Source organism: Grampus griseus (assembly GCF_964374135.1).
Source record: "Grampus griseus genome assembly, chromosome: 14".
NCBI classification, from domain to species: Eukaryota; Metazoa; Chordata; class Mammalia; order Artiodactyla; family Delphinidae; genus Grampus; species Grampus griseus.
In genome coordinates, this window is record NC_139008.1 from 28,865,685 (window position 1) to 28,891,456 (window position 25,772).

At 48.3% G+C, this 25,772-nt stretch overlaps 1 protein-coding gene across 1 annotated transcript in view; it reads right to left on the reverse strand.

Moving 5' to 3' along the window:
• SNX29 (sorting nexin 29) overlaps positions 1 to 25,772 on the reverse strand; it is a 566,576-nt gene that overhangs the window by 92,348 nt on the left and 448,456 nt on the right. The gene's annotated exons all lie outside the window — the stretch shown is intronic.

The following is a 25,772-nucleotide window of genomic DNA, read 5'->3' on the forward strand; positions in this document are numbered from 1 at the left end:
GGAAGGAGGGAGGGAGGGAGGGAGGGAGGGAAGGAGGGAAGGAGGAAAGGAAGGAAGGAAGGAAGGAAGGAAGGAGGGAGGGAGGGAGGGAGGGAGGGAGGGAAGGAAGGAAGGAAGGAAGGAGGGAGGGAGGGAGGGAGGGAGGGAGGGAGCCAGAACTGAGATCAGCCCAACTGGATGGAAGGTCACATCAAGATGGATGAACACACTTGGGGCATGAAACTTCTTTATTATAATCAAGATGTGACTCTCAAGAGAACATTCTAGGGATATAAAATGTAAGGGCTATTTCACCTGCTTTTTTTTTTTTTTACAGGCCCTCACACCTTCCAGGGACACACAGCAGCTACGTCTCAAGGCAAAATAGAGAACTGAGAGAGAGATCAATGCATTTTTAAAAAATTACGTGAGTTAAGAATAACCCAGAGAGGGCTTCCCTGGTGGCGCAGTGGTTGAGACTCCGCCTGCCGATGCAGGGGACACGGGTTCGTGCCCCGGTCCGGGAAGATCCCACATGCCGCGGAGCGGCTGGGCCCGTGAGCCATGGCTGCTGAGCCTGCGCGTCCGGAGCCTGTGCTCCGCAACGGGAGAGGCCACAACAGTGAGAGGCCCACGTACAGCAAAAAAAAAAAAAAAAAAAAAAAAAAGAATAACCCAGAGAGTGAAGTCTCTGATGATAAACAGCTATTGTAATCTGCAATCAGCGAATGTCAATACACATCTTAAAATCTCTTTAACCATAGAAGTAGGCATCTCTAATATGAATGATAAATTCTGCCTCTACATAAAAACCACCCTGTATCCCCAAATGCAAACATCATGTATTTGAACTTTGGTAAGGCAACCATCAACGTCTCTCACAATATTCTTGTGAACATGATGAAGGAAGGATAATTTAAACCAAAGAATTCCAATCAATGGATGGAAGTTGCCGGTGGAATTAGATGGAGAAACAGAGGCCTGTCAAGTTTGTTAGAAGCCCCCAAGCTTCTAACAAACAGACAGTAAATACACTGAATGACAGACATCAAGTGATCTCAACTGGCCTAAGGAACGAGTTTAATGCAACATGATGAAATTTTAAAAGATCAGTGTCAGATTTTACAATATAATCCAAAAAGCCAACACTGTAAGTATAAGGTGGGGGAGATACGGCACAGCAATGGCCTGTGGGACAAAGACTTATGGATTTTAGTAAATTCAAGCTAAGTGAATAATGTGAAAGGGCCACCAAAAAAGCCTATGTACTATTTAGACCTCATTAAAAGGTACAGTTTAACTTCTAGAATAAAGAGGTTGACAAGTCTTGCTCTATTCTAAATCGACCACACCAACTTAGTTAGGTTTTGGTTGCCACCTGTTAAAAGATGAACTGAAGTAGGTTCAGAAAGGCCCAGATCACTTGCTACTCAGTGTGGTCCACAGACCAGAAGCATCGGCATCACGTGGTCAGATGGTAGAAATGCTACACCTCAGGCTCCACCCAGGTGCACTGATTCAGAATCTGCATTTTAAGCAGAACCCCCAGTGGTTCATACACACTTTAAAGTTTAGAAGCACAGGTCCTAGGAGCTGATTTGCAAACAAATTATCAGAAGGAAGATGGAAGACACTGGAGAATGATACCCTGAGTGTCAAGGTGGAGAAAGCAGAGATCTCTGAATTCCTGGGAAGGCTATAATGAGGAAGAGGAAAGACCAAGATGATGTGTCCTGGATGATTCCAGGAGACAAACTTCCAGCAGATAGAAACTAGAGAAAGACAAATTTCATTAGGAAAGAACTTTGTGGCAGCCAAAGCTGCCCAGAGAGGAAAAGGTATGTCTCCAAAGGTTTCTTGGCACTAGGTGTTCAAGCAGTAGTATGACGACTAATAGGACTGCTAACACAATTCTGCAAGGATTTGCTTGACAACAGTGAAGGATACATTAGACCCCAGAAGTATCTGGAAAGGCCTGGCTAGTTGTGGAGAAGAGGGACTTCAGGCATTCAACCTCCAGAGACTGAGACACGATGGATCAGTTAGCAAATAAACGCAGCAGAGCTCACGGGACTTTAATGCAGCTCATTTGGGGCATTCTTTGGGTCCTCCCACGTCACAGCAAGTGCCAGTTGCCCACTCAGTATCCATTTCCCCCCAGTATTTCTGGGGATAGCAATGTGTTCAGAAAGCAAAAAAAAATTTAACTGCGTTTTCCTGTGTCCCTTGCAGATAAAAGAGTGGCTAATGAGATGTAAGAAAGCTCTTAGGAGAGAGCTGACTCAGCTGACAAGTGTCTTTTTACTCTTCTCTCTTTTTCTTTCTTTCTCAAACGCAGATGTGAAGACGGGAGCTCCAGCAGTCATTTTTTGATCATGAGGCGATCTTGAGAATGGAGGTAGACGCTAGAAGGACCATGGGTCTCTGATGGCATTATGGAGTCACCACACCAAATCCTAGACTATTGATTCAAAACTTGTTTTTTTTTAAACAAAAGAGACATATTCACCTCTAATTTGTTCAAGCTAATGTCTTAGAGGTCTTTGTACAAGTGGCTGGATACAATTGTGCTCTGATACATCTTGAATGGACTGTATCTGCCTGTAGTATATTCTTACACAAGTTCAAATATGCCCTGGAGAGTGGCAAATTCAATTGCTTATCTGATCATCATGCACAAAACTAATTATCTAGATCAGAGGAGGTAAACTATGGCCCTGTGGTTCAAATCCAGCCATATCTACTTGTTTAGCTATTGTTCACAGCTGCTTTCGCAATACAATGGCAGAGTTGAGCAGCTGCAACAAAGACCATGTGGCCTGCAAAGCTGAAAATATTTACTTTCTGGCCCTTTACAAAGTAACTTTTCTGATCCCTGATTTAGATACTCAGAAAGTCCTCATTATTGTTATTTTTCTACCAACATATCCAAATCTAGTGTGGAGAGGGGCAGTGCCTTCCAAATATTACCAGCCCTTGGGTGGGCCACATTAACCATCTGGGAACCAAGAATAGTGTTCCAAAGCTTTCCTGGTGATTCTGATGAGTGGGTGTTACAGTCTGAATGTTTGTGCCCCACCTGTACATGTTGAAATCCTAACCCCCAGTGTGGTGGGGCATCGGGAGGTGATTAGGTCATGAGCGTGGAGTCCTCATGAATAGGATTAGCGCCCTTATAAAACAGGTCCCAGAGCGATCCCTTGCCTCTTCTGCCACGTGAGGACAGTGAGAAGACAGCTGTCTATGAACTAGGAGGCAGGTTTTCAGCAGACACTACATCTGCTGGTGCCTTGATCTTGGACTTCCCAGCCTCCAGAACTGTGGTCTATAGTTGTTACAGCAGCGCAACTGGACTAGACAATGGGCAATTTGGGGAACCCCTGAGGTAAAGCACAGACCACTCCTCCTCTCTATGTGTTTCCATGTCTATAAAATGGAGCTGATTAACAGTGCCTGCTTGCAAGGCAGTATGGAGAATCTTCAGGTATATAGGACATACAGCTATGCAAGGCATCACAAAGACCAGCAAATTGATTTGGGGAAAGAGGGAGAGGCCAGAGTTGAGATCAGCCCAACTGGATGGAAAGTCACATCCAGATGGGATAAGCATAACTGGGGCATAAAATGTCTTTACTTTAATCAAGAGAACACTCTGGGGGTACAACATACGAGGGCTGTTTCATCAGCTTTTTCCAGGCCCTCGTACCTTCTAGGGACACCCAGCAACTACATCGCAAGGGAAAACAGTAGGAGAGAGATCAATGCATTTAAAAAATTACATGAGTTAAGCACAGCCCAGACAGTAAAATAGTGATAAATAGCTCTTATAATCTGCCATCAGTGAATGTCGATACACATCTTAAAAACCTCTCACGTAACGATAAAAATTGGCAGCTCCACTGTGGGTTATAAATTGTGATTCTACATTTTATAACACATTCAAGAGCCAAATGCTTCACTCTGTGAAAGCGTTGAGTCCTTCCTGCTTCTCTGACGGCCCGTCCCTGGCTTTCCATGTGGGCACCTCTTCTGCCCATGCCTTAAACGTGGAGATTTTCCCAAGGCCCTCCTCTGCCCTCCACAAGTGGTCCACTCCCACGCCTGTACATTTCACTCTTAGCTCAATGACGCTCAAATTTTTGTCTCTAGTCTGGACCTCTGATGTAAACTCCAGACTCAGACTTGATAAAGCTCTTCGTGTCTACGTCTGCACTCGGGACCTGCACCTTGCTCTCTTGGCGAACGGACCACCGAGTCGCCTCACTCAGAAATCTGGGCATCAGCATTGACCAGCGCTGCTCTTCACCTCCACGGCCAAGTACTGAACAGCAGGGCCTGCCAAGCCCACCTCCAGAGTGAGCCCCGCCCCTGCCTGGACCACTACAGCAGGCTTCCAGTTGCTCTTCTGGCCTCCCTTGTTTTCCCATTCAATTCATTTTCACCTCCCTGTTCAAACTCCTTCAGTGACTGTCCGTGAAGAACACTCGTGCCAGAGACTGGGTTCGGGGGTAGGTACAGTGGGCTTGGAAGGCTCTTGCGTCATTACAGTCATCTTACTTCAGGCCCCACCCTTCACTCTGGCAAACCAGGATCATGCCAACTTGCCTGCATTTTCTTAAAATTCTTTAATTCTTAAAATTAAAAAAAAATCCTTTAATTTCTTAAATCCTTAAAAGTTTCTTTACAACCAGGATGGTGCCAATTTGCTTGCATTCTTTAAAACATCCTTAAAAATGTTCAGATCAGAGCAAATATCCTGTCCTAGAAATAGCATCATCCCTTGCCTTCCAACTCTCTCCGAATTGTACCCCCTGCTCTGGGGGACAGCAGGCATTCAAGAACTCAGAATTTCAGAACGCCAGGATTAGAAAGGACCTCAGAAACCATTAGTTCAACCCTTCCTTTCACAAGTCATAGGACTGCTGTGACAAATACTCTCTCCTCATCCCATATCCTCCTTGATGTCTGGCTCCAGAGGGCCAATGGCTTGGGGAAAGCCACCTGGACGGAGGATTTGAATAAACACTCCGGAGACAGGGAAGGTCACAGGCATGATGACCAGGGCAGGGAGGGGAGCAAGATCCTGGTGGTGGACAGGAGGGGATCTGACGTCATCAGAGTGTGATCAGTAAGGAGACGCAATGCATGGAGGTGGCTAAGAGCACAGACTCTGCAGCCAAACTCCCGAATTCAAACCCGGGCTCTGCTGGTGCACTAACTGTGTGCCCTGAGGAAGTCACTTCACTTCCCTGTGCCTCCACTTCCTCCTCTGAGAAATGAGGATATTCCCTCCCTCGTTGGGTCTTGGGAGGATTAAATGGATTCACACGTATAATGGGCTTAGAACAGGGCCTGGTACATAGAAGATGCCATGTACGTGTTTGATAAATAATTTAAAATGTAACCTATTGGTCAGATTGACGCTGGGAATTGACGAAGATTTGGATTTCGTAAGTCTCTGATCTTGGTGGTCAGCGTTAACATTCATCCCCTCCAGTGGTTTGACTGACGGGAACTGGCTGGCTCATGAACTGTAGGGGGATCCCAGAAACTCACCATCTCCACCACCTACCAGTTATGTGATGTCAGGCAAATTGCTTCTGAGTCTCAGTTTACTCATCTGAGAAATGGATACAATCCAAGAAAAAACCATGCCTGAAAGCATTCATAAAAATGCCATAAGGGTTAACTGCTGTTGCTACTATTATTATTACTGTTATTGTTACCACCACCATCATCAAAAGCATGAAGTTCTGCAAAGCGGAGGAAGCACTGCCACTGAAGTCACACCTGTCTAAGCGTTACGATCTCCACCACAGGAGCTCGGCTTAATAAAGGACAAGTATGCAGGTTACTGCTGAGCCTTAGACCAAGAGCTTCGAACAAATCATGCTGTGGGTCATTAAAAACTTTAAATAAAAATACAAATTATCATGCCCCACCCCTAAAAAGCTCCACAAACGTAAATCCCCAAACACATTTCTCAGGAGTACGTGAAAGCAGCTCTGGCCCTGAGACTGGATGGCATGGCCCCTCTAGCCACCGTGTGTGCTCCTGGGAGGACACCTGCTTCTCCCGGGCCTCGCTTTCTCCTGCATAAAATGCAGGGGTCGAACTAAACGGCCGTAGGTCCCTTCACATGCCCCCAGTTCTGGTCCTCTGAGTCCTCAGGTGATTCATAAACCCCATGGACTTCACTGGGCCTCTTCCACCCACATTCACTCCCGTTTCATTGCGGAGACCAAGGTGTTCATGGTATCAGGCAGGAGGTCTGACCTCAGGCTTGAGTTAGGAGGATTCATACTCAACGGGAAAGGCAACAGCAGTACCATCCCCGGAGCCTCTTTCTTGAAAGCTCAGCTGTTTGGGTCTCCCTGCCAAGCAGAAGAGCAGCCTCCTGGGAACACTGGGTGGGGAGAACTGATGCCCAAGGGAGAACCAGGGGCAGAGAGGGTTCCAGGTGCTTCCGTCAAGTTTAGACTGTCCTGCCTCTGCTAGCATCATTAGACTGAGTCCCTCTCAGAGGTGAAAAGTGGCCAGTGGGCATTTCTGGCACCTGCCTCTGTTCCAGCTGGAGGCCATTTGATAGCGAGGGGAGGGGAGGTAGTCACGGAGCCCGTGGAGACCAGCAATACCCTTCCAGTCAAGCACCCCCTGTTCTCAGCTTCTGCTGTTGTCTGGATGTCAATCAAATCCTGATCTCTCCGGTTAGCAGTCAACGTTATGAAGCTCAGTGAGAAACCCAGCAAGAGTCAAGTACACTGACAGACCCAAGAGAGTAAAACAGTGTTTTTCAGAATTCCAATAAGATAAATACCTTCAACGCTAACACTTGCCATTTATGAAGCAACTACTATGTGCTGGGCACTCCGCACGCCTCACCTCTTATCCTCACATGAGTCTGCAAGGCACGGTGTGAACTTGCCCCTTCTCCAGATGAAGACGTGGGCTCAGAGGGGGTGTATCACTTGTGCAGGGGAGGTGGGGAAATGGAGGACTGAACCCAGGTCTGCCCGATGTCTAAGGCCCGGCCCTTTCTATTACAGCACATTGCTGCAGAACCCAGGCTCCTGAGGACCCCAGGGACCCCAAGCCATCAACGCTGGCAACTGGCAAGGAAGGTCCCTGCTCAACAGGTCTGAGGCCCAAATGCCCCTCGCCTGGGCAGATCATGTGTCCTCACAAGAGTCTCCTTGGTACCAGATGCTTCAATTGTGCTTCCTCACTCATGCCTGTCCCTCCAGGAATCTAATGCCATTAAAATCGCCCAGAATTACCTGAACTATCCACCCTCAGCAGCCATGCTTTTAAGCATCTGAAAAGGGGAAACTTTCTCTGCAAGTTAAGTTGTCCTTGAATTATACTTAACCAAACTGTGCACTTATTTCACTGAAGAATTCACAGGGCTCCAAAATTACCAGGTTTTTGTTCTTGCTTTGTTTTGTTTTTTTAAAGGGCTCACCCCCTCTAAATTAGGTTCGATGGGCCCCAATTCCAGCTGCTTGAGCCGTAAGGATACCAAATCCTTGGAGGAATAAAAAGGGTTGACCTCTTCTAGCAAAACCAAGTTCCCTTTTAAAATAAGCAATAAAGAGACACTTCAAGTCCAATCTCCTCGACTCAGCAAAAGAAAAATAAAATAGGAGGGTGATATCTGTAATCAGGAATTGGGGCAAATTCTCTTCTCTCTCTTTTAAGAGAAACTTCGAATCTTGAGGTTTCTTTTCCATTGGGAAGAAGGACCCCAAGATGCCTGTAATAATCCTGTGGGGGGAAGAGAGGTTAAGTGGGGGAGGAGGCAAAAACCTCGGCCTGGATGAGCTGAATCCAGAACAAACTCTTGTGTAGACAGTCCCTCTGGGAAACACTCACTGAGAAGATGAAGACCGTCTGCCAGGCTGGGGCATTCCCATCAGCCCCCTGTGCCCCTCACCCGTCAGCACCACCCATCCGCTCTGCGGGGCGCTCTCCCCAGCTTCTTTCACCTGCTTTTGTACTTCATCTAAATGGACTCCCACAGAGTGTGCTCCTTGGTGTCTGGTTCCTTTCACTCCATACTGTGCTTATGGGATGTTTCTATGTGGTGTGGAGAGCACTCACATGTTCCTGCTCACCGCCTATCCACGGTATGGATACCCCACAGCTCATACACCCGCTGTGCTGGGATGGGCATTTGGGTTGTTTCCAGTTGGGGCTGTTATGGGTAAGGCAGCTCTGGGCATTGATGCACTTGGCTTTTGCACTCATTTCTTTTGGGATCATAGATCTAAATGTGAAAGGTAAAATCAGAAAGCTACCAGGATAACAACCTCGAAGGATATCTTCACGACCTTGGGGATGGGTAAGGATTCCTGCTCACAGCTCAGAAGGGCACAATTCTGGGTGCTGGAAATGTCCTATATCTCTGGGCAGTGGTTACATGGATATACACAGAAGTAAAAGTTAACTGAACTATAAATTTAAGATTTATGCATCTATGGATAAACGACAAGGTCCTAATGTACAGCACAGGGAACTATATTCAATACCCTGCGATAAACCACAACGGAAAAGAATATAAAAAAACAATGTCTCTATGTGTATAACTGTGTCACTTTGCTGTACAGCAGAGATGGGCACGACATTGTAAATCAACTAGACTTCAGTAAAAAAAAATTTATGCATCTGATGGTATTTATATTAAACCTGGATGTAAAAGCGAAAGTCAAAAAAAGCCATGCCTACACTATCCTCAGGAGAGTGAGTCTTACCCTAACTTACGATGGTAGGACATCTAAGCTAGTCTGTGAGCAGCCATGTAGACCTGACATACAGTCAGATGTCAGTGCTGAGGGGGGTCCAGGGATGGGACTCTGGCCTCAGGGAGACCTCAGTCTGAATCCCAGTTCCACCTCTTGTTAGCCAAGCCATCCCAGGTAGGTTAATTCACCTCTTCAAGCCTCGATTCTCTCTCTCTCTCTCTCTCTCTCTCTCTCTCTCTCTCTATATATATATATATATGAACAAAGGAGGGAGCAGGCAGAGAAGGAAGAAGGGGAGAGGGAGAATGAAGATTGAAGAGCTTGTTCTCAGTGGGCTGAAATCCCAGATCTGCTTCAAGGGTCTGCCGAGCACAGGCTCTTTAGCCAGCAGCATACTGGATGTTAGGCACGTCTGAGGCCTGTCCTTCAAGGCAGAAGAGCACAGAGAAAGGGCATGGGCTATACAAGGAGCGAGGCCTGGATTCAAATATTCCACCTCAAGCCTCAGCTTCTCAATCTGTAAAATGGGGCCAAGACCAATCATGCCGGGAGGTTGTGAGATGCTGTGCCTGGTAGGCAGGCAGCAATGGCAGCTGTTAATATGGTAACCCCATCACCTTCATCATCATCTGCCTTTGTGTACATGAACTTCGCTATTACAGAATTAGGGGTAATTACAGGGTGTGCAATCATGAAATTAAAGCAGGTAATTACCATGCCTAATGAATTTTCAAATGCTGGGCAGGCGAGGAAACAAACATAACGCACGGTCTGTGGGCTGGGCAGTTAAGCATCCCCTCTGCTTCCAAAAAACTGTCAACAGCAACAGTGGAGTTCAGTAAACGACTTTCTGGGGCGGGTTTTCAAGTATGCAAACAAAACCTAGGAAGTGCTGCTGGGGCTTCTGACTCAAGACGAGCTCGGTGCACAGGCACCTGTACAGCCCCTGTCACACAAGCACCAAGGTTCCCAGACAAGTTGCTATTTTAGGACAGGGACCTCATGATGGATGCTACTAACCTCTGCAGAAAAACCTGCTAATGTGAACGCAGCAAGAACCCTGAAATAAATGTTCATTTACACACTGCTTGTTTGGAAACTTCCTTCGTCATAGATCCAATGCCCGCCTCTCTGTTTCCAGCTTCAGGTGACTTCTCGTTATCCACACTCCTCCACCTTAGAACCAAATGCTTTTTTTACGTGTATTGTGATATTCAAGAGTGAAAGCTAAATTACGTGAGCGTCCTCAGACTTAGAGAAGATGATGTACCATTTAGTAGTGCCAATCGTGTGCCAGACATTTTACTTACAATTTTCACCAAAGTCCTGAAATTTTATATGCCTAAAAAAATGGAGGCTCGGAGTAACTAAGCAACGTGCCCAAATCGAGCCAGGAAGCAAGGAGAAGAACCAGAACTGGGCCTTACATTGCCGCTACACCCAAGCCTATGTCGCATAGTCTCCGCCCCACAGAAAAGCAAGCACTATAAACTCTAAACTCAGACGCCCTTTAGGAGGACTGTTAAATGCCAAGAGTCAGACGACATGAGGATAAGAAAGACTCTTTTAAAAATGGCTTTAGGTTCCTGATTCATTTTGCTTCCTTAATATCCAAGGAAGGAAACGATTTGTGTTTTGGTTGGCGGCCTGTGTTAATGGATCCGAATAAAACTTTCCTCTTAGTGAAATGGCTTCATGTGTTATTAACTATAAGTGTCCTTGTTGCTAGAACAAAATGCCTGAATTACCGTATGACCACGCTGATGGAGTGATATTATTGCAGCCAAATGCCGAGAATAAGATGAATAACTTAGCCAGAAAAATACCGACTCTTTGGTTCACTGGGTTATGTAGATGAGGCAGACTTGTAAAGGCGAAAATCCATTATTTACCAAGAATCACCAACATCACCCCACATTCCTTTTAAAGAAGGATAGAGAATTAGCAGCTTAGAAGTGGAATAGGCCCCGCCCAGTCTCTGCTCCACCTGGAACGGCGACGCTACAGTGATGATTGACGCTGGCTGAGGGGCAGACGCTTCGTTTCAGGGACTGCATCACGGTGTACACGCCATGTTCCAGCCTGAGCTCTACTGTCTCTGGACATGTCCCCAGTCTCACGCATGGCCAGGAGGACCCAAAGGCCACCCTTTGCAGCAGATGGCACCTGGCTTGGTTTCAGAAGTGATGAGAGCTAGACACTGGGATCAGGGCATCGACTTTTTCTTCCAGGCCCTGCTCAGGGCAGTTGTCTTCTTCCCCCACCCGCTCTGGCCCCTAATCAGAACTGGGCATTCCCTCCTCAGAGTAACCACTGGTGCCTCTTACGTACCAAGCTCAGGGCTGGGCTCCAGGGGTATCACGGAGAATAAAACCAGGCCTAATCCTGCCCTCCTGGAGCCAGGGAAGTTGGCCAGGGAAGACAGCTGCCCTTATGCAAATAATCACACATATGAACATATTTCACATGGACAAAGCATGTCATGGTTCTTGCAGCTATGCCAGGCCTGGGAGTGGGGTTAGGTTAGCCAAGTAGGGAGGTTTTGACCTGGGACAAAAAGCAACGAGTCAGAATGGACCAGTCATGGAAGGGAAACGGCTCTGGGGCAAAGGGCGGGGCACGCTCAGATGCCAACATCTGGCAGAAGGAGAAGTAAAAGGAGGCCAAGGCAGCCAGGCAGGAGAACAAGATGGATGTGAAAAGATGCTGGCTGGGCTTCCCTGGTGGCGCAGTGGTTGAGAGTCCGCCTGCCGATGCAGGGGACACGGGTTCGTGCCCCGGTCTGGGAAGATCCCACATGCCACGGAGCGGCTGGGTCCATGAGCCATGGCCGCTGGACCTGCGTGTCCGGAGCCTGTGCTCCGCAATGGGAGAGGCCACAGCGGTGAGAGGCCCGCATACCAGAAAAAAAAAAAAAGATGCTGGGGGTGGGTAGAGCTGGGTTTCAGATGTCATAGATTAGCAAAGCGGCTGGAGCCTCAGGGCCTTTGCTTTTGCTGCTCCCTCTGCCTGGAGTGCCTGCTCCCTCCTCCCGGAGGCTTCTGCATCAGCTGTCCCTGCTGCCTCCCAGCACCAACCAGCACCGGCACACTAGGCACCCACCTCTTCATCTGTTTGTCGTTTGGCTCTCTAAGCCAGAGGGGACGCTCCATCAGGGCAGGGATTGATTTTATCCACTGTTGTACCCACCGCCCCAGGCCAAGGAGGCCCTCAGTATACATCCACTGACAGAAATAAATTTTTAAAAAGAATGGAATGGGTGGATGGATGGAAGGACAGGTCCGACTGGACGCAGGTGCTGTGCTCAGATGTCGGTGAGAGCACTGCCAAGCTCAGGCCCACAAAAGCAGGATGTCTGTCCTCTCCTGTGTCCATGTGTGTCCTTGATGGCTCTGCGTCCAGTGCACGAAGCAGGGGCTGCTCAGAGCACAGGACTGTCATCTTGATCTAACAGATCTGGAGGGGGGATAATGAGAGCACAGACCTCCACTGTAGTGAATGGCAATTTACATAAAAGTGAGGGCTCTTATACTACTTTTAGATTATTGGAGGGAGAACACAGACGTAAGTATCTAAGAGGAGAGGAAACTGTTTTTAACCACTACAGCCCATGAACCATGGCTGGCCCGTTCAACTGTACTTTCATTTGCCATCTTATCTTAGGGAGGCTGAGCCACTGGTCCAACATGAGCTAGTCAGAAGGGGAGTAAACAATGGCACCAGGTCCGCCTGACTCCAGGGCCTGTGTCTTCCCGTTCCCACCCACTAAGCTGGCGACAAAAGTGGGGACTCTGGTCCCTTTGACTCGCTGAGTTCCTGACCCTGGAGCCTACCCTCTGCCTCTAAAATAAAGTCTCTGACTAGATAAGTCATGGGCAGGACTACTTCCAGTGAAGGTCAGATACAGACGGATTCTCACAGAGGATCCATGAGGACAGTGTCCACGTTATGTCACGTCTGCTACGCTAATGGACCTTCCAACTGCCTAGGGCCCACCGAGGCCCACCTAGGACCCCCTGCTCCGCCGGACGCCCACCGCGGCCCCCTCGGTCCCGATCACTGCTAACACCAGCCTCGGCCAGAGGAGAAGACAAGCGTGAAACTGCCTGTGCTCTGGGCTTCACGGCTCTGACCCCATGCTGGGGCAGAACCCTCCCCGCCTGGGGCCGTCACCTGCCCTTTCAAGGGAGTTGGAGAGCAGAAGGAAGGCAGAGTCACCCTTCCGAGACCCCTGGACTTGAGGGCAGCTGCATCCAACAGCTGCAACTGTGAGTTCTCCCCTGTGCTGTATTTCTCTGCCATGATCCCTACATTGTTGGCCCAATTTTATTAAAAGTTCTAGCCTGGTCTCAGTTGTGCGGAGGGGACACAGGGAGCAGGGCCAGCTGTCTTTTGGGATTTCAATAGCAAAATTAGAGAAAGCACCGTACCACCCTCCCGCACCCCAAGCTAGAGCAAAGGTGACCACAGGTGGGCCAGGTGCCCAGGAGCCCAGCCATCTATGAGGGTCATCTTCAGCACAGGTAGTAACACCAGGGGCCACAGAGAAAACCACAAGGGACAGTTCCCCGCGTGCACGTGAGACAGTTCCCAGGAAACTCAGAAATAGCTGGAGCCATTGTGATGGGAGCTCATTTTCAGCAATCAAGCTGCCGGGGGCTCCAATGATCACGTTTGGGAAATTTTAAAAGGAAATATGACTTCATCTTGCAGTCACACACCGCGGTCTGGATATCTGAGTCATGCACCTCATACCCCTGGGCCACGTGCTCGGTAACAGACATTTATTTCTAAAGGCTGGCTACTCTGTAGTGCTGAAATTACAAACGGGGTTTTAGACTCACTGAAAAAGCAGTGAAGTCTTCTGCTTCCCTCTTCACGGATATAAATACAGCCAAGTCTTCTGGGGTGTAGGGGAAAGGGGGAAGCAGAAGCTGGACATCTGTTTACTCTGAAATAATTTCAGTTAGAGACCACTTATGATATGACAAGTATGATTCCAATCACATGTGTGTATGTGTGCAATTACATCACTGAAAATAACCAGCAGGATTCGAATCAAAACATTAACAGTGGTTATTTTGGAATGTTGGTCAATTTTTATTATCATTATGGTTTCCCCAGTTTCTCAAACTTCTTGTTTCTACTGAATACTGACTTTGATGATAGAAAAATTAAATGATATATTTCAAGTAAGTGGGACTTCTGGTGGGCTCTGAGAAGACAGTGAAGAGCTCACCCTCCCTCTTCTCTCCAAATGCCACTGGATAAATGTTAGTTGTTTTGAAACGCATGGCCACAGATGCAAAAACAAAACAATCATCTCTGTCATTTAGGAAGAAACCTGCACGAGTGAACGGGGTGGGGAAGCAGGGTCCAGGCCTGGGCTCCAGGGCCAGGGTGTGAGAGGTCGCCTGGGCCCCAGGATCAGGCAGCCCTGCCCATGGCAAGAGACCAAGCTGGGCATGGGTGTGAAGGCAGAACCGGCGCCCAGGATATCTGCGATACTGATCTCCATATACTCCTGCATTCTGTCAATATAACGAAATTGAAAGGAAAACGCTCTCGGAAGATCTGATGTTCCCAATTGCTTCCCAGCCCCAAACAGCTGTGATATTGCTGTGACAGATGGGAAGTTATTTGTCACTCTGTATTCCCAGAGCTAAAGCCTTGGAGAAGGCTGCTGGTGAGGGAAATAGGTTTTAAAAATAGAGTAAGTCCCTTTGCCTCAGAGATAAGGGTCCTGGTGAGAACTTGCTCTCTGGCTGCAAAACTCTGCTTCAGTAGGAAACCAATCCTGCCTCTAACTCTCGTCTCAGCGATAAAAGAAGCAAAACCACCTGACAATGACCTTCTAAGCTGAGCTGCACATACGCAGGTATTCAATCTACTTTAGCTCACCCAACGTATACTGAGCACCTACTAAGTGCCAGGACCTGTGCTGGCTGCAAGGAGACAGAGGTGGACCAATAGTTTGGAACTAGTGCTGCCGGGGTTCCCACCTTGATTTCACCGTCTTTATTAGCTGTGAACTTTAGTAATTTGCTAAACCTCTCCATGTGCCTTAACTTCTTAATGTAAAAATGAGGGCAATTTTAGCACCCACCTTCTAGGATTGTGTTTAAGACCGACTACTTTGCTTGGCATGTAAGTATTTAATAAAGGTTGGCTCTTACTCCCCAAAGCTCTGGCCTGCTCTAAAGGTCACACATTAGTGAGGCGGACAGACAAATAAACAGACAAAAACTATAGTCTGGTGGAATCAGTGCTACAACAGAGGGAAGCACAGAAGGCCAGGAGATAAGGAGAAGCAGCATGCAATGCAGTGTGGAGTCCATCAAGGAAAGCTTCCTGGAGGAGGTGATGTCTAAGCAAAGCCTTGAAGGGTGAGGGGAAGGAGGGAAGAGGACAATCCAGGCCAAAGCTGCCAGAGTTTTCTACTTTGCTTGATTACACAGAGACCTTTCCAAATCAAATGTTCCTGAGAATAGAGAAATAGTGAAAATGAAATCGTTATAAAAGAATTTGGTATCTGAACAAGCACTGCACTCAACTCTGAAGATACCAAAGAAATGGCTACCCCCAAAAGATGGTTTTAGGGTTTCCCCTTCTGAATGAAGAGTTTCAGACACATCAGGACTATTCAGCCGCATCTGGCCTCCAAAGACTCGGGCTGTGTGATCAAGCATCTTTCAAGCCAGCCGTTCTCGTGTAAACGATGGGCTAGGGAGGCAGTAATTCAGCAAGGAGAGCCGTGAGTGTCACTTTCTAATGTGATTAAATGATCCTCCTCCTGCTAATTGTCCTTTAAGGGACTGGAATCTGCTCTCGATGTGCACAATTCCATCCACACCAGGCGCGGCTCCATCGCGTGCTGCTTCTGCTCCGGGCACATCGATCCCCCGCAGGAGATGGGCGCGTCTCTCCTGGAGGGAAACCCTGTGAGCTAGTCTAGCGCTGTCCCTGATTTTTCTCTTCCCAGTCATGGACCATTTGACTGCCAGAAAGAAAAAGCCAATGTACGACGGCTTCAGGGAAATGGGGACTTACTGGAAAGATATAAGGGTATCTCAGACAACCAAGAGCTAGATGTGCTACTGGGCCCTCCAAGGGGCTGGACCGGGAGCCAGAAAGCCGTCCAGAACCAGGGTAGGGTGCTGTGCGTCCCACACTCTGCTCATTCTGTCTGCATGCTTGCTTTCCCTACTTTTTGAGCGCATGGTCCAAACACGACACCCCTCAAACCCAGGCCCATATACGTTCAGACTGACCCATTCATGGCTTGCCCAATCCCGCCAGAGAACACTGGGCGTTTCTCTCTGCTGAGCACCCGTGTCCCCTCCTTCTGGCAGCAGCACCTCAATGCTCCTCTAGGGACCCATTCTCTACCCAACCTCAGTCCCTGGGCTTCCTGTGGACCCCGCTCCGGCTCTGACCCTAGAGGCAGGCATGAGATCAAGGTGTGGCCAATCAGAGCCCTGGGGGCACCACAGGAAGGGCACGTCACCTAAGCCAAGCCAATTGGGAGCCTGCATGACCGGGAAAGGGGTGAGGGGTGTTGTAGTTATATTTGGCCTATGAGGATGTAAGCTCAGAGCTGCTGGAGACACCACAAGAAAGGGAATCTACTAGAAAATAAAGCCATAAGAGAAAGGGAGGGAGGGAGGGTAAGGAGGAGGAGGATGGAGAAAAGTTAAGGGAGGGAGAGTGACTGAGCCCCTGGATCAAGCCACACCTGAACTCGTTAGTCACTTAAGCCAACAAATTCTGTTTTAAGACAACATTTTTTGCTATTTGCAATCAAAAGAACTCAAACCAAAAGAGAATGTGATTACCAGTATCTGTATAGTTTTCCCCTGGGTGGGTGTCCACTCTGGGCCAAGTAGCCTTGGCAAGTGCCTGCCTCTGTGTATCTGTGCAGTGTGTATGTGGGGGGGGGGGCAATTCCCAGAGAAGTAGAAGATTGGGAAAGTGCCTCCAAGGATCCCTCCTCCTTGGAGGCCTTTAGTTTATTCACACAACACAAAGCTTCTTCTGGTGCCCTTTGCAGTGACTCAGGCAAGTACTGGCTGGGATAACCTTGGAGCCAAGGCAAGAGTACAAATACTTACTCCCTCAGTCTAGAAACAGGAAAGTGGTGACTGCCTAACAAAAAAAATGTGGATAATAAATATAGGACTCTCCAATTAGAAATGATCCTTAATCACATGGCTACGAACTCCCAGGCAGTCACTGCAAAGTATTTTGGTGAGCATGTCAAGACCAGGTTTCTCTTCCTCCTGTGCATTCATTCAAGGTCTCTGTCTGCGTTTCTCCAGAATGCCTCAGCATCCTTGTCTTGGTGTTATGGAAACCGATCCCTCGCTGAAATGCACTTCGGAAGCTTTAGTTAAATAACGTGAGAAAGATGGCGTCGAGCTCGGGCAGAAACGCTACCAGCTGCCAACTCAGCTCCACACAGACTCACGGAGGGAGCGTGGCAGATGCACCCCCGACAGGCCTGAAAGTTCCTTCACATGCTATCCAGAGCCCAAGGTGAAGCCGCCGCAGCCCTCCCCAAAGCAACCCAGATGCATGTTCTTTTTTACACAGCTGTGAGCCTGTGCTTACGGTCTTTAATCTTCCTCTTTGAAAAGCATCCAATTTAAGAATTTTTGCACTAATCATTTCAGAGTAATGAAAAAACAAACAGAACAATAGAACATTTCAGATGAGAACGCTGTGCACCTCTCTCTAATGTTCGCTTAAAGAGGCATATTAGTCATTAGGAAGAACCCTCTTTTATCTCCCTACACAAGCAAATTTTGCCTGCTTGCAGGCCACAAATATGGTAATACAGTTAATTTGGTCCATGTACTCATTTCTTCCTCATAATGATGTCAACAAGATAGCATTTTTAAAAAAGTTTCTGATGTTCAAGATGGGGCTGGGATGAACATTTGGGAATACCAGGATGTGCTGCTACTTGGTAAGGGAAAGAAAAGAGGGGAAAGGCCTTGCCTGACAGCTCAGCGTACTGCCCACTAAAGAGGGTGGCACGATGGCAGAGGAGCTGTCACAATCAACTCTGGCAATCTCATTCAAACATCCCTTTGGCACCAAGATGCACAAAGCATTTTCTCTAGAGGTCTTTGGTGGAAAGACGATGAAGGTCCCCTGCCTTCTAGGAGTGTATATGCAGGGAAGCCTCGAGCAGTTCTTATCTGCTCGGCCACGTCTCCCTGCAGCTAGGATTCGGACTCCTTCCCCCTTTCCTGGGTCACAAACTCCCTGAAATAATTCATAAAGCCTGGGGATTCTTTCCTGAAAAAAGACAATTATACACACATTCCACTAGGTGCACACGTGCATACACACACACATACACACACACACACACACACACAGCCCTACCAGGTACATACATACACACACACACACACACACACACACACAAGCACACACACAGCCCTACCAGGTACACACACACACACACACACAGCCCTACCAGGTACACACACACACACACACACAAGCACACACACAGCCCTACCAGGTACATACATACACACACACACACACACAAGCACACACACAGCCCTACCAGGTACATGTACACACACACACACACAGCCCTACCAGGTACACACACACACACACACACACACACACACACACACACACACACACACACACACACACACACACACACACACACACACACACACACCAGCCCCATCAGGTACATACACTTTTACAAATCATCTCAGACCATTCAACAAAGTTGGGGCCCATCCAGACACCACAGTGAGGAAGTCACCGCCGGTCAGATCTAAGAACTAGAATTTCCGAGCATTCCCCATCCTGCTCCTGTGGGCCAGCTCAGGGGCATTCACTCATTCACTCATTCACTCCTTGCAGCAACCCTGCAGGCCATGGCATCTCTGCTTTAGAAAGGGGCACACACAACCTCCGAGAGATGAGTGGGCACTTCTGGCTCCAAAAGGGTCCAAACAAGGCCCTACAGCTGCCCGAGGACACCTACAGCCCTGCTTCTAGGAAATCCTCACGCTCCAGGTCCTAGCTGCCCACCCAAGCCCTCCCTCTATGCACGGAGGGGGAGCGGGAGGGAAGGCCTGTGCCCTAACCCCAGAGGATGGCCCGACGGCCGGGTGCGATCTAGTGGCTGAGCACCGAAGACTTCCTCTCCGGGTCCTCCTGAGATGTGTCTGAGCCCACAGCAGCTGGAAGCTCAGCTTTCTCTACAGAAAGGAACTGTGAAAACCACACATCTGGTACCTGCTGACCCAAGTCAATGGACTTGGGCGAAAACATGCCCTCAAGCGGCCCTGGAGCGGCGGGCTGCTCCTAGAGCCCAGGACCAACTGGCCTGTGTCACTGGGGGGCATGTCAACAACAGCAACGCTAACAGGGGCCCAACCCCTCAGCCACAACCCCCATCCTCAACTCCCAAAGCCGAAAAGCTCTGAAAACCACAAGGCTCTTACTAAGTTTAGTGCAAACTCATTTGGCAGTGAAACTTGACTGAATTGAAATGAGGGTGTTTATAAACTCGACCCATCCCACTTAGTATGAATGTAACGGTTTCACTGTAGAAACACTGAAATGTCTTATTATAGGTGCTGCCCCAGACCCGCTTATTATGCCCTCCTTATTCATTTCTAAAATTCAAAAAGAAAAGAAAAATGAAAACCTGTATTCTTGAATTGTGTTGATCTCAAAAGAATTTTGAATAATGGGTTACGGACCTTTAATAGAAGAGTCCATTTAAAGGAAGTTGAACTTTATGTTTTAAAGTCAGCCCAGAGGTAAAAAGTGAGTTTGTTTAAAATTACCACCTGGAGATGTCTTAAATTGCCCATAAAGTACAGTGAACTCGGTTTGGTGCACAACCCTGAGTGGTAATTTGGCTATATAACCGTATAATTGCACAGAGTATTATATACTAAGTAAAGGCTATGCACAAAATGTAATTTTATAAGATTTTTGATTATATAAAAGAGGCAGCTCTTTAAACACTACACTCTGGAAGCAACTTTACATTGAAGACCAAGAAAAGGGCCAGCAGATTGTCTCCTCTATTATGCTTCTTTGAGGATACTTAATGAGAGAAAAGTAGGCTGGTTACATGACTGAAATTTTTTCTCCCTTTTTTTTTTTGCCTACTGTGGGGCCACTGAATTACTGGCCAAGTCCTTCATCCCCTCCCCGCCCCCCACACATATTCCAAGTCATTTGCATGTGACTTTGCAGGTCGTTCTACTAGAGGCAGGTTGTACTTCCTTTGACTTTGGGCTTGGCTGTGCTACTTGCTTTGGCCAACAGAAAATCAGCACATGTAACTCAGGCAGAGGCTTCTGCACATGCACGGTTTGGCTGGTTTTTGCACCTCTGCCTCCACCAGGAGGGCACACCCTAGTCAGTCTGCCAGTTTGAGAACAATGAGAGACATGAGAGTGGACCAACTGCAGCTTGGAGCCAAGCCCAGCCTAGATTAGCCAACCCCCAAATAATCCACAGACATGTGAGCAAGAATTATTTTAAGCCACTGAGTTTGGGGGCTGTTTGTTATACCATATTACTGTGGCAGTAGCTGACTGATACACTTGGTTGGAACAGGTGAAACTGGATAAGACGAATGCATATGAAGCTACTCTGCTGAGCACTTACGATGTGGTCACTGCTTTCCATTGTCCTAACTGCTTTCTACACATCTTATTTAATTATCCTAAGCATTTTACAGATTGGGAAACTAAGGCTCAGAAGAGTTACATGACTTGCTCAAACTCACACAGTAGAAAGTTGCAGAGCAAAGATTCTACCTCGGCCTGTCTGACCCTTCAGAGCCTGAGCTTTTTAGCTACTGTGTTACACTGTCTTTCCTCCAGCTTCCATTTTGTTGGTTGTGAAAGAGGAACCAGGGGACGAGCTCTATTGCCATGGGATCTGGGCTGGAAGGAGAAGAAATGACAACTAATATTAATTTTGTGAGTGCTGACTGTGTATCAGAACTATGCTAAGCAATGGAGAAGAAGTAGGAAAAACAGAAGACATGAGAACTAATACTAATTATAACAACCACCACCATTTACTAAGCACCAACTGTGTAACGAGCACTGGTGCTAAGCATCTTACTCTATACCATGTTTAATCCTCATAAAAACCCCAAGAGGCAGGTGCTATTGTTTATCCCTACCTTACAGATGAATAAACTGAGCCCCCAAGAGCCAGATCTGACAACAAAAGCCCACCGGGCTAATAAATAGCTCAACAAAAAATCTCCCCCCACTCTCCCCATTCTCACTCCTAGTTTCCAAGCATCCCTTTTAGCAGCCAAACCCCCTTTTCAAACCAAATCCTAGGTGTTAGACCTAGAGCAGCTCTGGTAAAAGCAAGGAGGAGGTTAGGGCCCCACCTGTCCCTTGCTAGCTAGGGTGGATCTGAGGCACCTCAGTGGAGTGTTAGGTCATCACAGTCCCAAGTCTGGAAGACCCCAGATTGGAAGATCAAGTCCACACTCCTTGATAAAGCACTTGAGGCCCCTCCCAATCTCCTCCCTGCCTGCCTCGGCAGCCCCACCCCCTCTCATTCCATCTGGTGGCCTGGACCACACACATGCTGAGCTGTCCAGAGACCCCGAATCTTCCCTCCTCCATGCAGATGCTCTGGCCCATGTGGCCTCTGTTCACACCAGGCCCTCTGCCTGCAAGGCCTTTCTACCTTCAGTCTGCCAAGCAGAAACCCACACATTTCCCAAGACTCAACTCATTCGATGCCTGTTACCCCTCTGCAATTCTACCTCCAGGTAAAAAGTGACTCACTGGTGACTACCTAACAGTGAGCAATGGACTGATGTCTTTGACAGTGTGTGTATGTCAGGTATGACTAAGGTGTACACATGTAGACTTCTACGCATGATATCCCGTCTAGCCTTCTGTGCAAATAAAGATTTTGTAAAGATGACCCATGATACCCACAGCAGCGAAAACTTGGAAGTCAGAGAGAAAGATGTGGGTACCTGGGTCCAAACTGCAGGGAGGAAAGACACAAGGAACACCGGCTCCTGTGGAGGAAAGACTTCCAATTGCCACGGCGCCAAGAGCCAGAGCGGCAGTGGGCAGCCACCGCCACCTAGAGGTCAGTTACAGACACAGCGGATGCTGGCCAAACTCTTCCATTGTTTGCTTGGCATGTGGCTGACCAGGAATAGAAGTTCTCAATTAAACGGCTTTTGATAGGAGCAGACCAAGGGTCTAGAAGGCCCAGCCCAGAATGTCAACAGCTGTGGGTGCTTTAGAAAACGCCAGACATGTACCAAGGTCTGACTGGCCGCCCAAGTTAGACTTGGGGCTCTACTGTGGAGAAGGCAGTCTTAGAGCTGGCTGACAGGCTCAGATATTGTAGGAGGAAGAAGAACCCTGGGCAGGATAGATGAAGGCAGTTCTCTCCCTTCCCACCCCTTCTGCATGCCACAGACAGAGCGACAGTTCTGAAGCACGAATCAAAGCCCTTTAATGGCGCTCCGTGGAGCTCAAGTCTAATCTTAATCTGGACATGGCTTAAAGGGCACAGCAGGATCTTCCCTTGCCCATCTCCTCGGATTCTTGTCTGGCTATTTGCTCTGGGCTATTTAAGAACCCAGCAATGAGCTGTACTGCCTAGCAGCACCTGACCTGTGTGGGAACTCATAAATAGCTGGCGAAAAAATGAACCGAACTCCAAGATCCCTAAATGCTATGTGCTGTATCACCTCTAGGGTTCTGGGAAAGCAATTCTCTTAACTCTTTTTCAAAGAACTTGTTGTATTGTAGCAGTTAAGAACTGCATGTGGTTCCAAAACAGCAGGGACCTAATCATTTGGGGTTTCTTTTCTCCTGTATTAGACTCTGGAAGGAAGCAATCCAGGATTAGTACAGCTACTCCACAAAATCATCAGGGACCAAGAACTGTCCCTCTTTCTGCTCTGTCATCCTTAGTCTTTGGCTGCCATCCTCAAGGGCCAAGACGGCTGCTGGAGCTCCAGCTATCATGTCTAAATTCTAGACAACAGGAAGGAGAAAAACGAGAAGGGCAAAGCATGTACCACCCAGATGAAGTATCCTCCTTTAGCAGTCCCCCTGGGAGGCCATGCCCACACGTCCACCTATATCTCATTGGCCAGATTTTAGTCACACAGCCATATGTAGGTACAAGGGAAGCTGAGAAATTTAGTGTTTTCCCCTTGGGCACATTGCTCTGTCACTAAAAGATAAGTGAAAAACAGATATTTTGGGCAAGCAACTAGCAGATTCTGCCACATTCCTATATACCCAAGAACGACATTTTGATGGAAGGCCAGCAGACAGAAAGAATCCAAAGACACCATCCCTGTTCTCTAAGTGCCCACAATCTGATTGAAGACTAAGACAAATGCAACTGAAGAGATACATGACAATATCAGGCAGGAATAAAATGGACCACAGGTCACGGTGCAGGGCGCACCCTTGGCAGGGTAAGTTCTATGCAAATAAGAAGGCAATTAATTATTGAGCACTTACTGTATACTGTGTTTTTACCTCTTAGTGTTCATAACAACCATTCAAAGGAGGTGTTATTAGCCCCGTTTTGCAGAAGAAAGAAACTGGGAAGGGTTATGTTTGATGTGCCCAGGGTCACATAGCCAGTGAGGATTTAGAACAAGGATGGCAGATCTGCCAAGGCTAGAGTTGCCTGCCTGCTCTAGTCCATTAGTGGTGGCTGCCTAGGGAAGGTGGTGGCTGTGTGGAGGAGGATTCTGAGAATGGGTCTGAGGTCACTGAGAAAGGTGGTGATTGATTCGCTATGTCTGCCAGGGACATGGTAATGGGGAGCTGTGGCACGAGTGCCATGTATTTCATAGTCCTGCATTCAAGACTTCTGGTGGTCATTTTGTCTATGGAAATGCTGCATTTGCACTCTGATGTCTACGTCTGCACAGAGGGTGGGAGGGGAGGCACATGCTGCCACTAGGTGAGACAGCCCCAGGTGTGCTACTAAGAACCCTTTCGGGCTTCCATGCTTTCACAAAGTGGGAGCTTAGCAACTTTCTAAGATGAAGGCCACCTCTAAGCCTCAAGTTATTCCTTTTACTAACAAATGGCCTCAAAAGTAACAAAAGAAGTGACAGCTATAGTCAGAACAAGGTACAATTTTATTTTAAAATCTGACTTTAAAAGGACAGAGCCACAATCTTGGACTGGAGCAGAGGTGACAGGTCCTGCCCTGAAGCACTGTCGCTGCCAGCACCCTGGCCTCCTGGCTCCTCCTCTCCCTCCCACAGGCCCATGCGACCGACACTCAGAGGGGTTCAGGAGTCACACGGGCAGGCCCCCTTTCTCCACACCACAGGTCCCCAGGGCTGGTGCCCCTCCTCTCACATCAACCCGGCCAAACTCAGCTCAGGAGCCCCGTCCTCCAAGAAGGGACCCATCCTACCTCCCAGGCTTGGTTAGGTGACTTTCCTCTGAGCTCCAGTACTTTTACCACCAGCACGCCGTGCACGTCTGTCTCGATCTCTGGCTCTAAGCTGAGCCCAGTCCCTGGCACACGGCACCTACCGTTGGTGGCTGCCCTCTGTGAGAGCACGCTCAGAGCCACGCATTGTACTATGTATTTCCTGTACAGCAGAGCTTCTCAACTTCAGCCCCACTGACATCCTGGGCCAGACAACTCTCTGCTGTGGGGCTGCCCTGTGCACTGTAGGATGTTTCGCAGCAACCACGGCCTCTACTAACTAGATGCCAGCAGCAGCCCCCGCCCCCCAGTTGTGACAACCAAAAGTGCCCCCAGGCATTGCCAAAGGTCCCCTTTTAGGGGCAAAGTCACTCCTGGTTGAGAACCGCTGAAGGACAACATCTCTGAGAAGCCCAGCACCTTGCCCAGGGCCACACAGCTGATTCCTGTGCTAATTAGGCACCTTCCAGCTGTTCTCATATCTCATCTCAGCCCCACTGTAGTCCAATGGAGTGGGTACAGCTATCTCTATCCTACAGATAACAAAACAGAGGTTCAGAGAGACTCAAGAACTTTCCGAAAGTCAAACAGCTGGGAAGTGCCCTTTCCTAGAACTGAATCCAGAGGCCCATATGGCTAAAGCTGCTGGTGTACGGTCCCCCGCTTATTCTAGGACAGGAAGAGTGGGAGGGGCCCAGCAAGGCCAGTTGGTTTTAAAGCATCTGTTTCTTGAAGCAATGCCATCGCAGCGTGGTGGCCTTTCATACTTATTTTAGTGCCAAAAGGCTGCTACATGGGGTATGTTTTGCTGGTGAAGAAAACAGAGGGGGTCACAGGTCATCCTACACACTAGGCCACCACCAGATGGTTACATGACAGGTGACAGGAGGCAGCTACCACTCAGCGGCTAGTCACCAGGACTCCCAGCCCGAGGGCTCCTCTCCCCCCACACCAAGAATACCACCGTCAAAGGAGAGGAAACCTGAACCCGGTGCGGCTGGCAGGGAAGCTCATTTTCTATTACAGCGCATCTCCAGTTCCTCACAGCCCTGAAATTGTGTTTATGTAGCTAATGTGTACTTAGGGGAATGTGGTGAGGAGGAATGAGGACATACATCTCAAGAGTCCGGGGGCCACTGGGTAGTGAGTGGGTTGTTGAATAAATAAAAATAGCAGTAAGTACTCCTGGAGCCCTATTCAAGGGTAAAAGTGGCTACTGTTTTGGTAATAAACGGACTTTCCCCCTTGCTTGTGGAAGGTAAGCATTCAGTTTAAAATCACGGGTTAAAAAAAAAAAATCATGGGTGAAAGCCCAGTTACTCCCCAGGACTAGGTCCCTGACTTGAATGCTCTGCACAGTGCAAATCACGTCCCTCACTGGGCAAAGGAACCATCAAGTCTGGCCGCATCTGCCTCCTCGTGTGTCCTGGGTTTGTTCCCTCTTCTTCACTTCCGAGCTCAGTCCTTCATCAGCTCTTGCCAGGACCCCCAAGGGCCACCCAACCAACCTCACCTTCCTCACTACCACAATGATTGGCCCAGATCACCCCTCACGTCCCGGGCAATGCCCGAGCTCCCGGC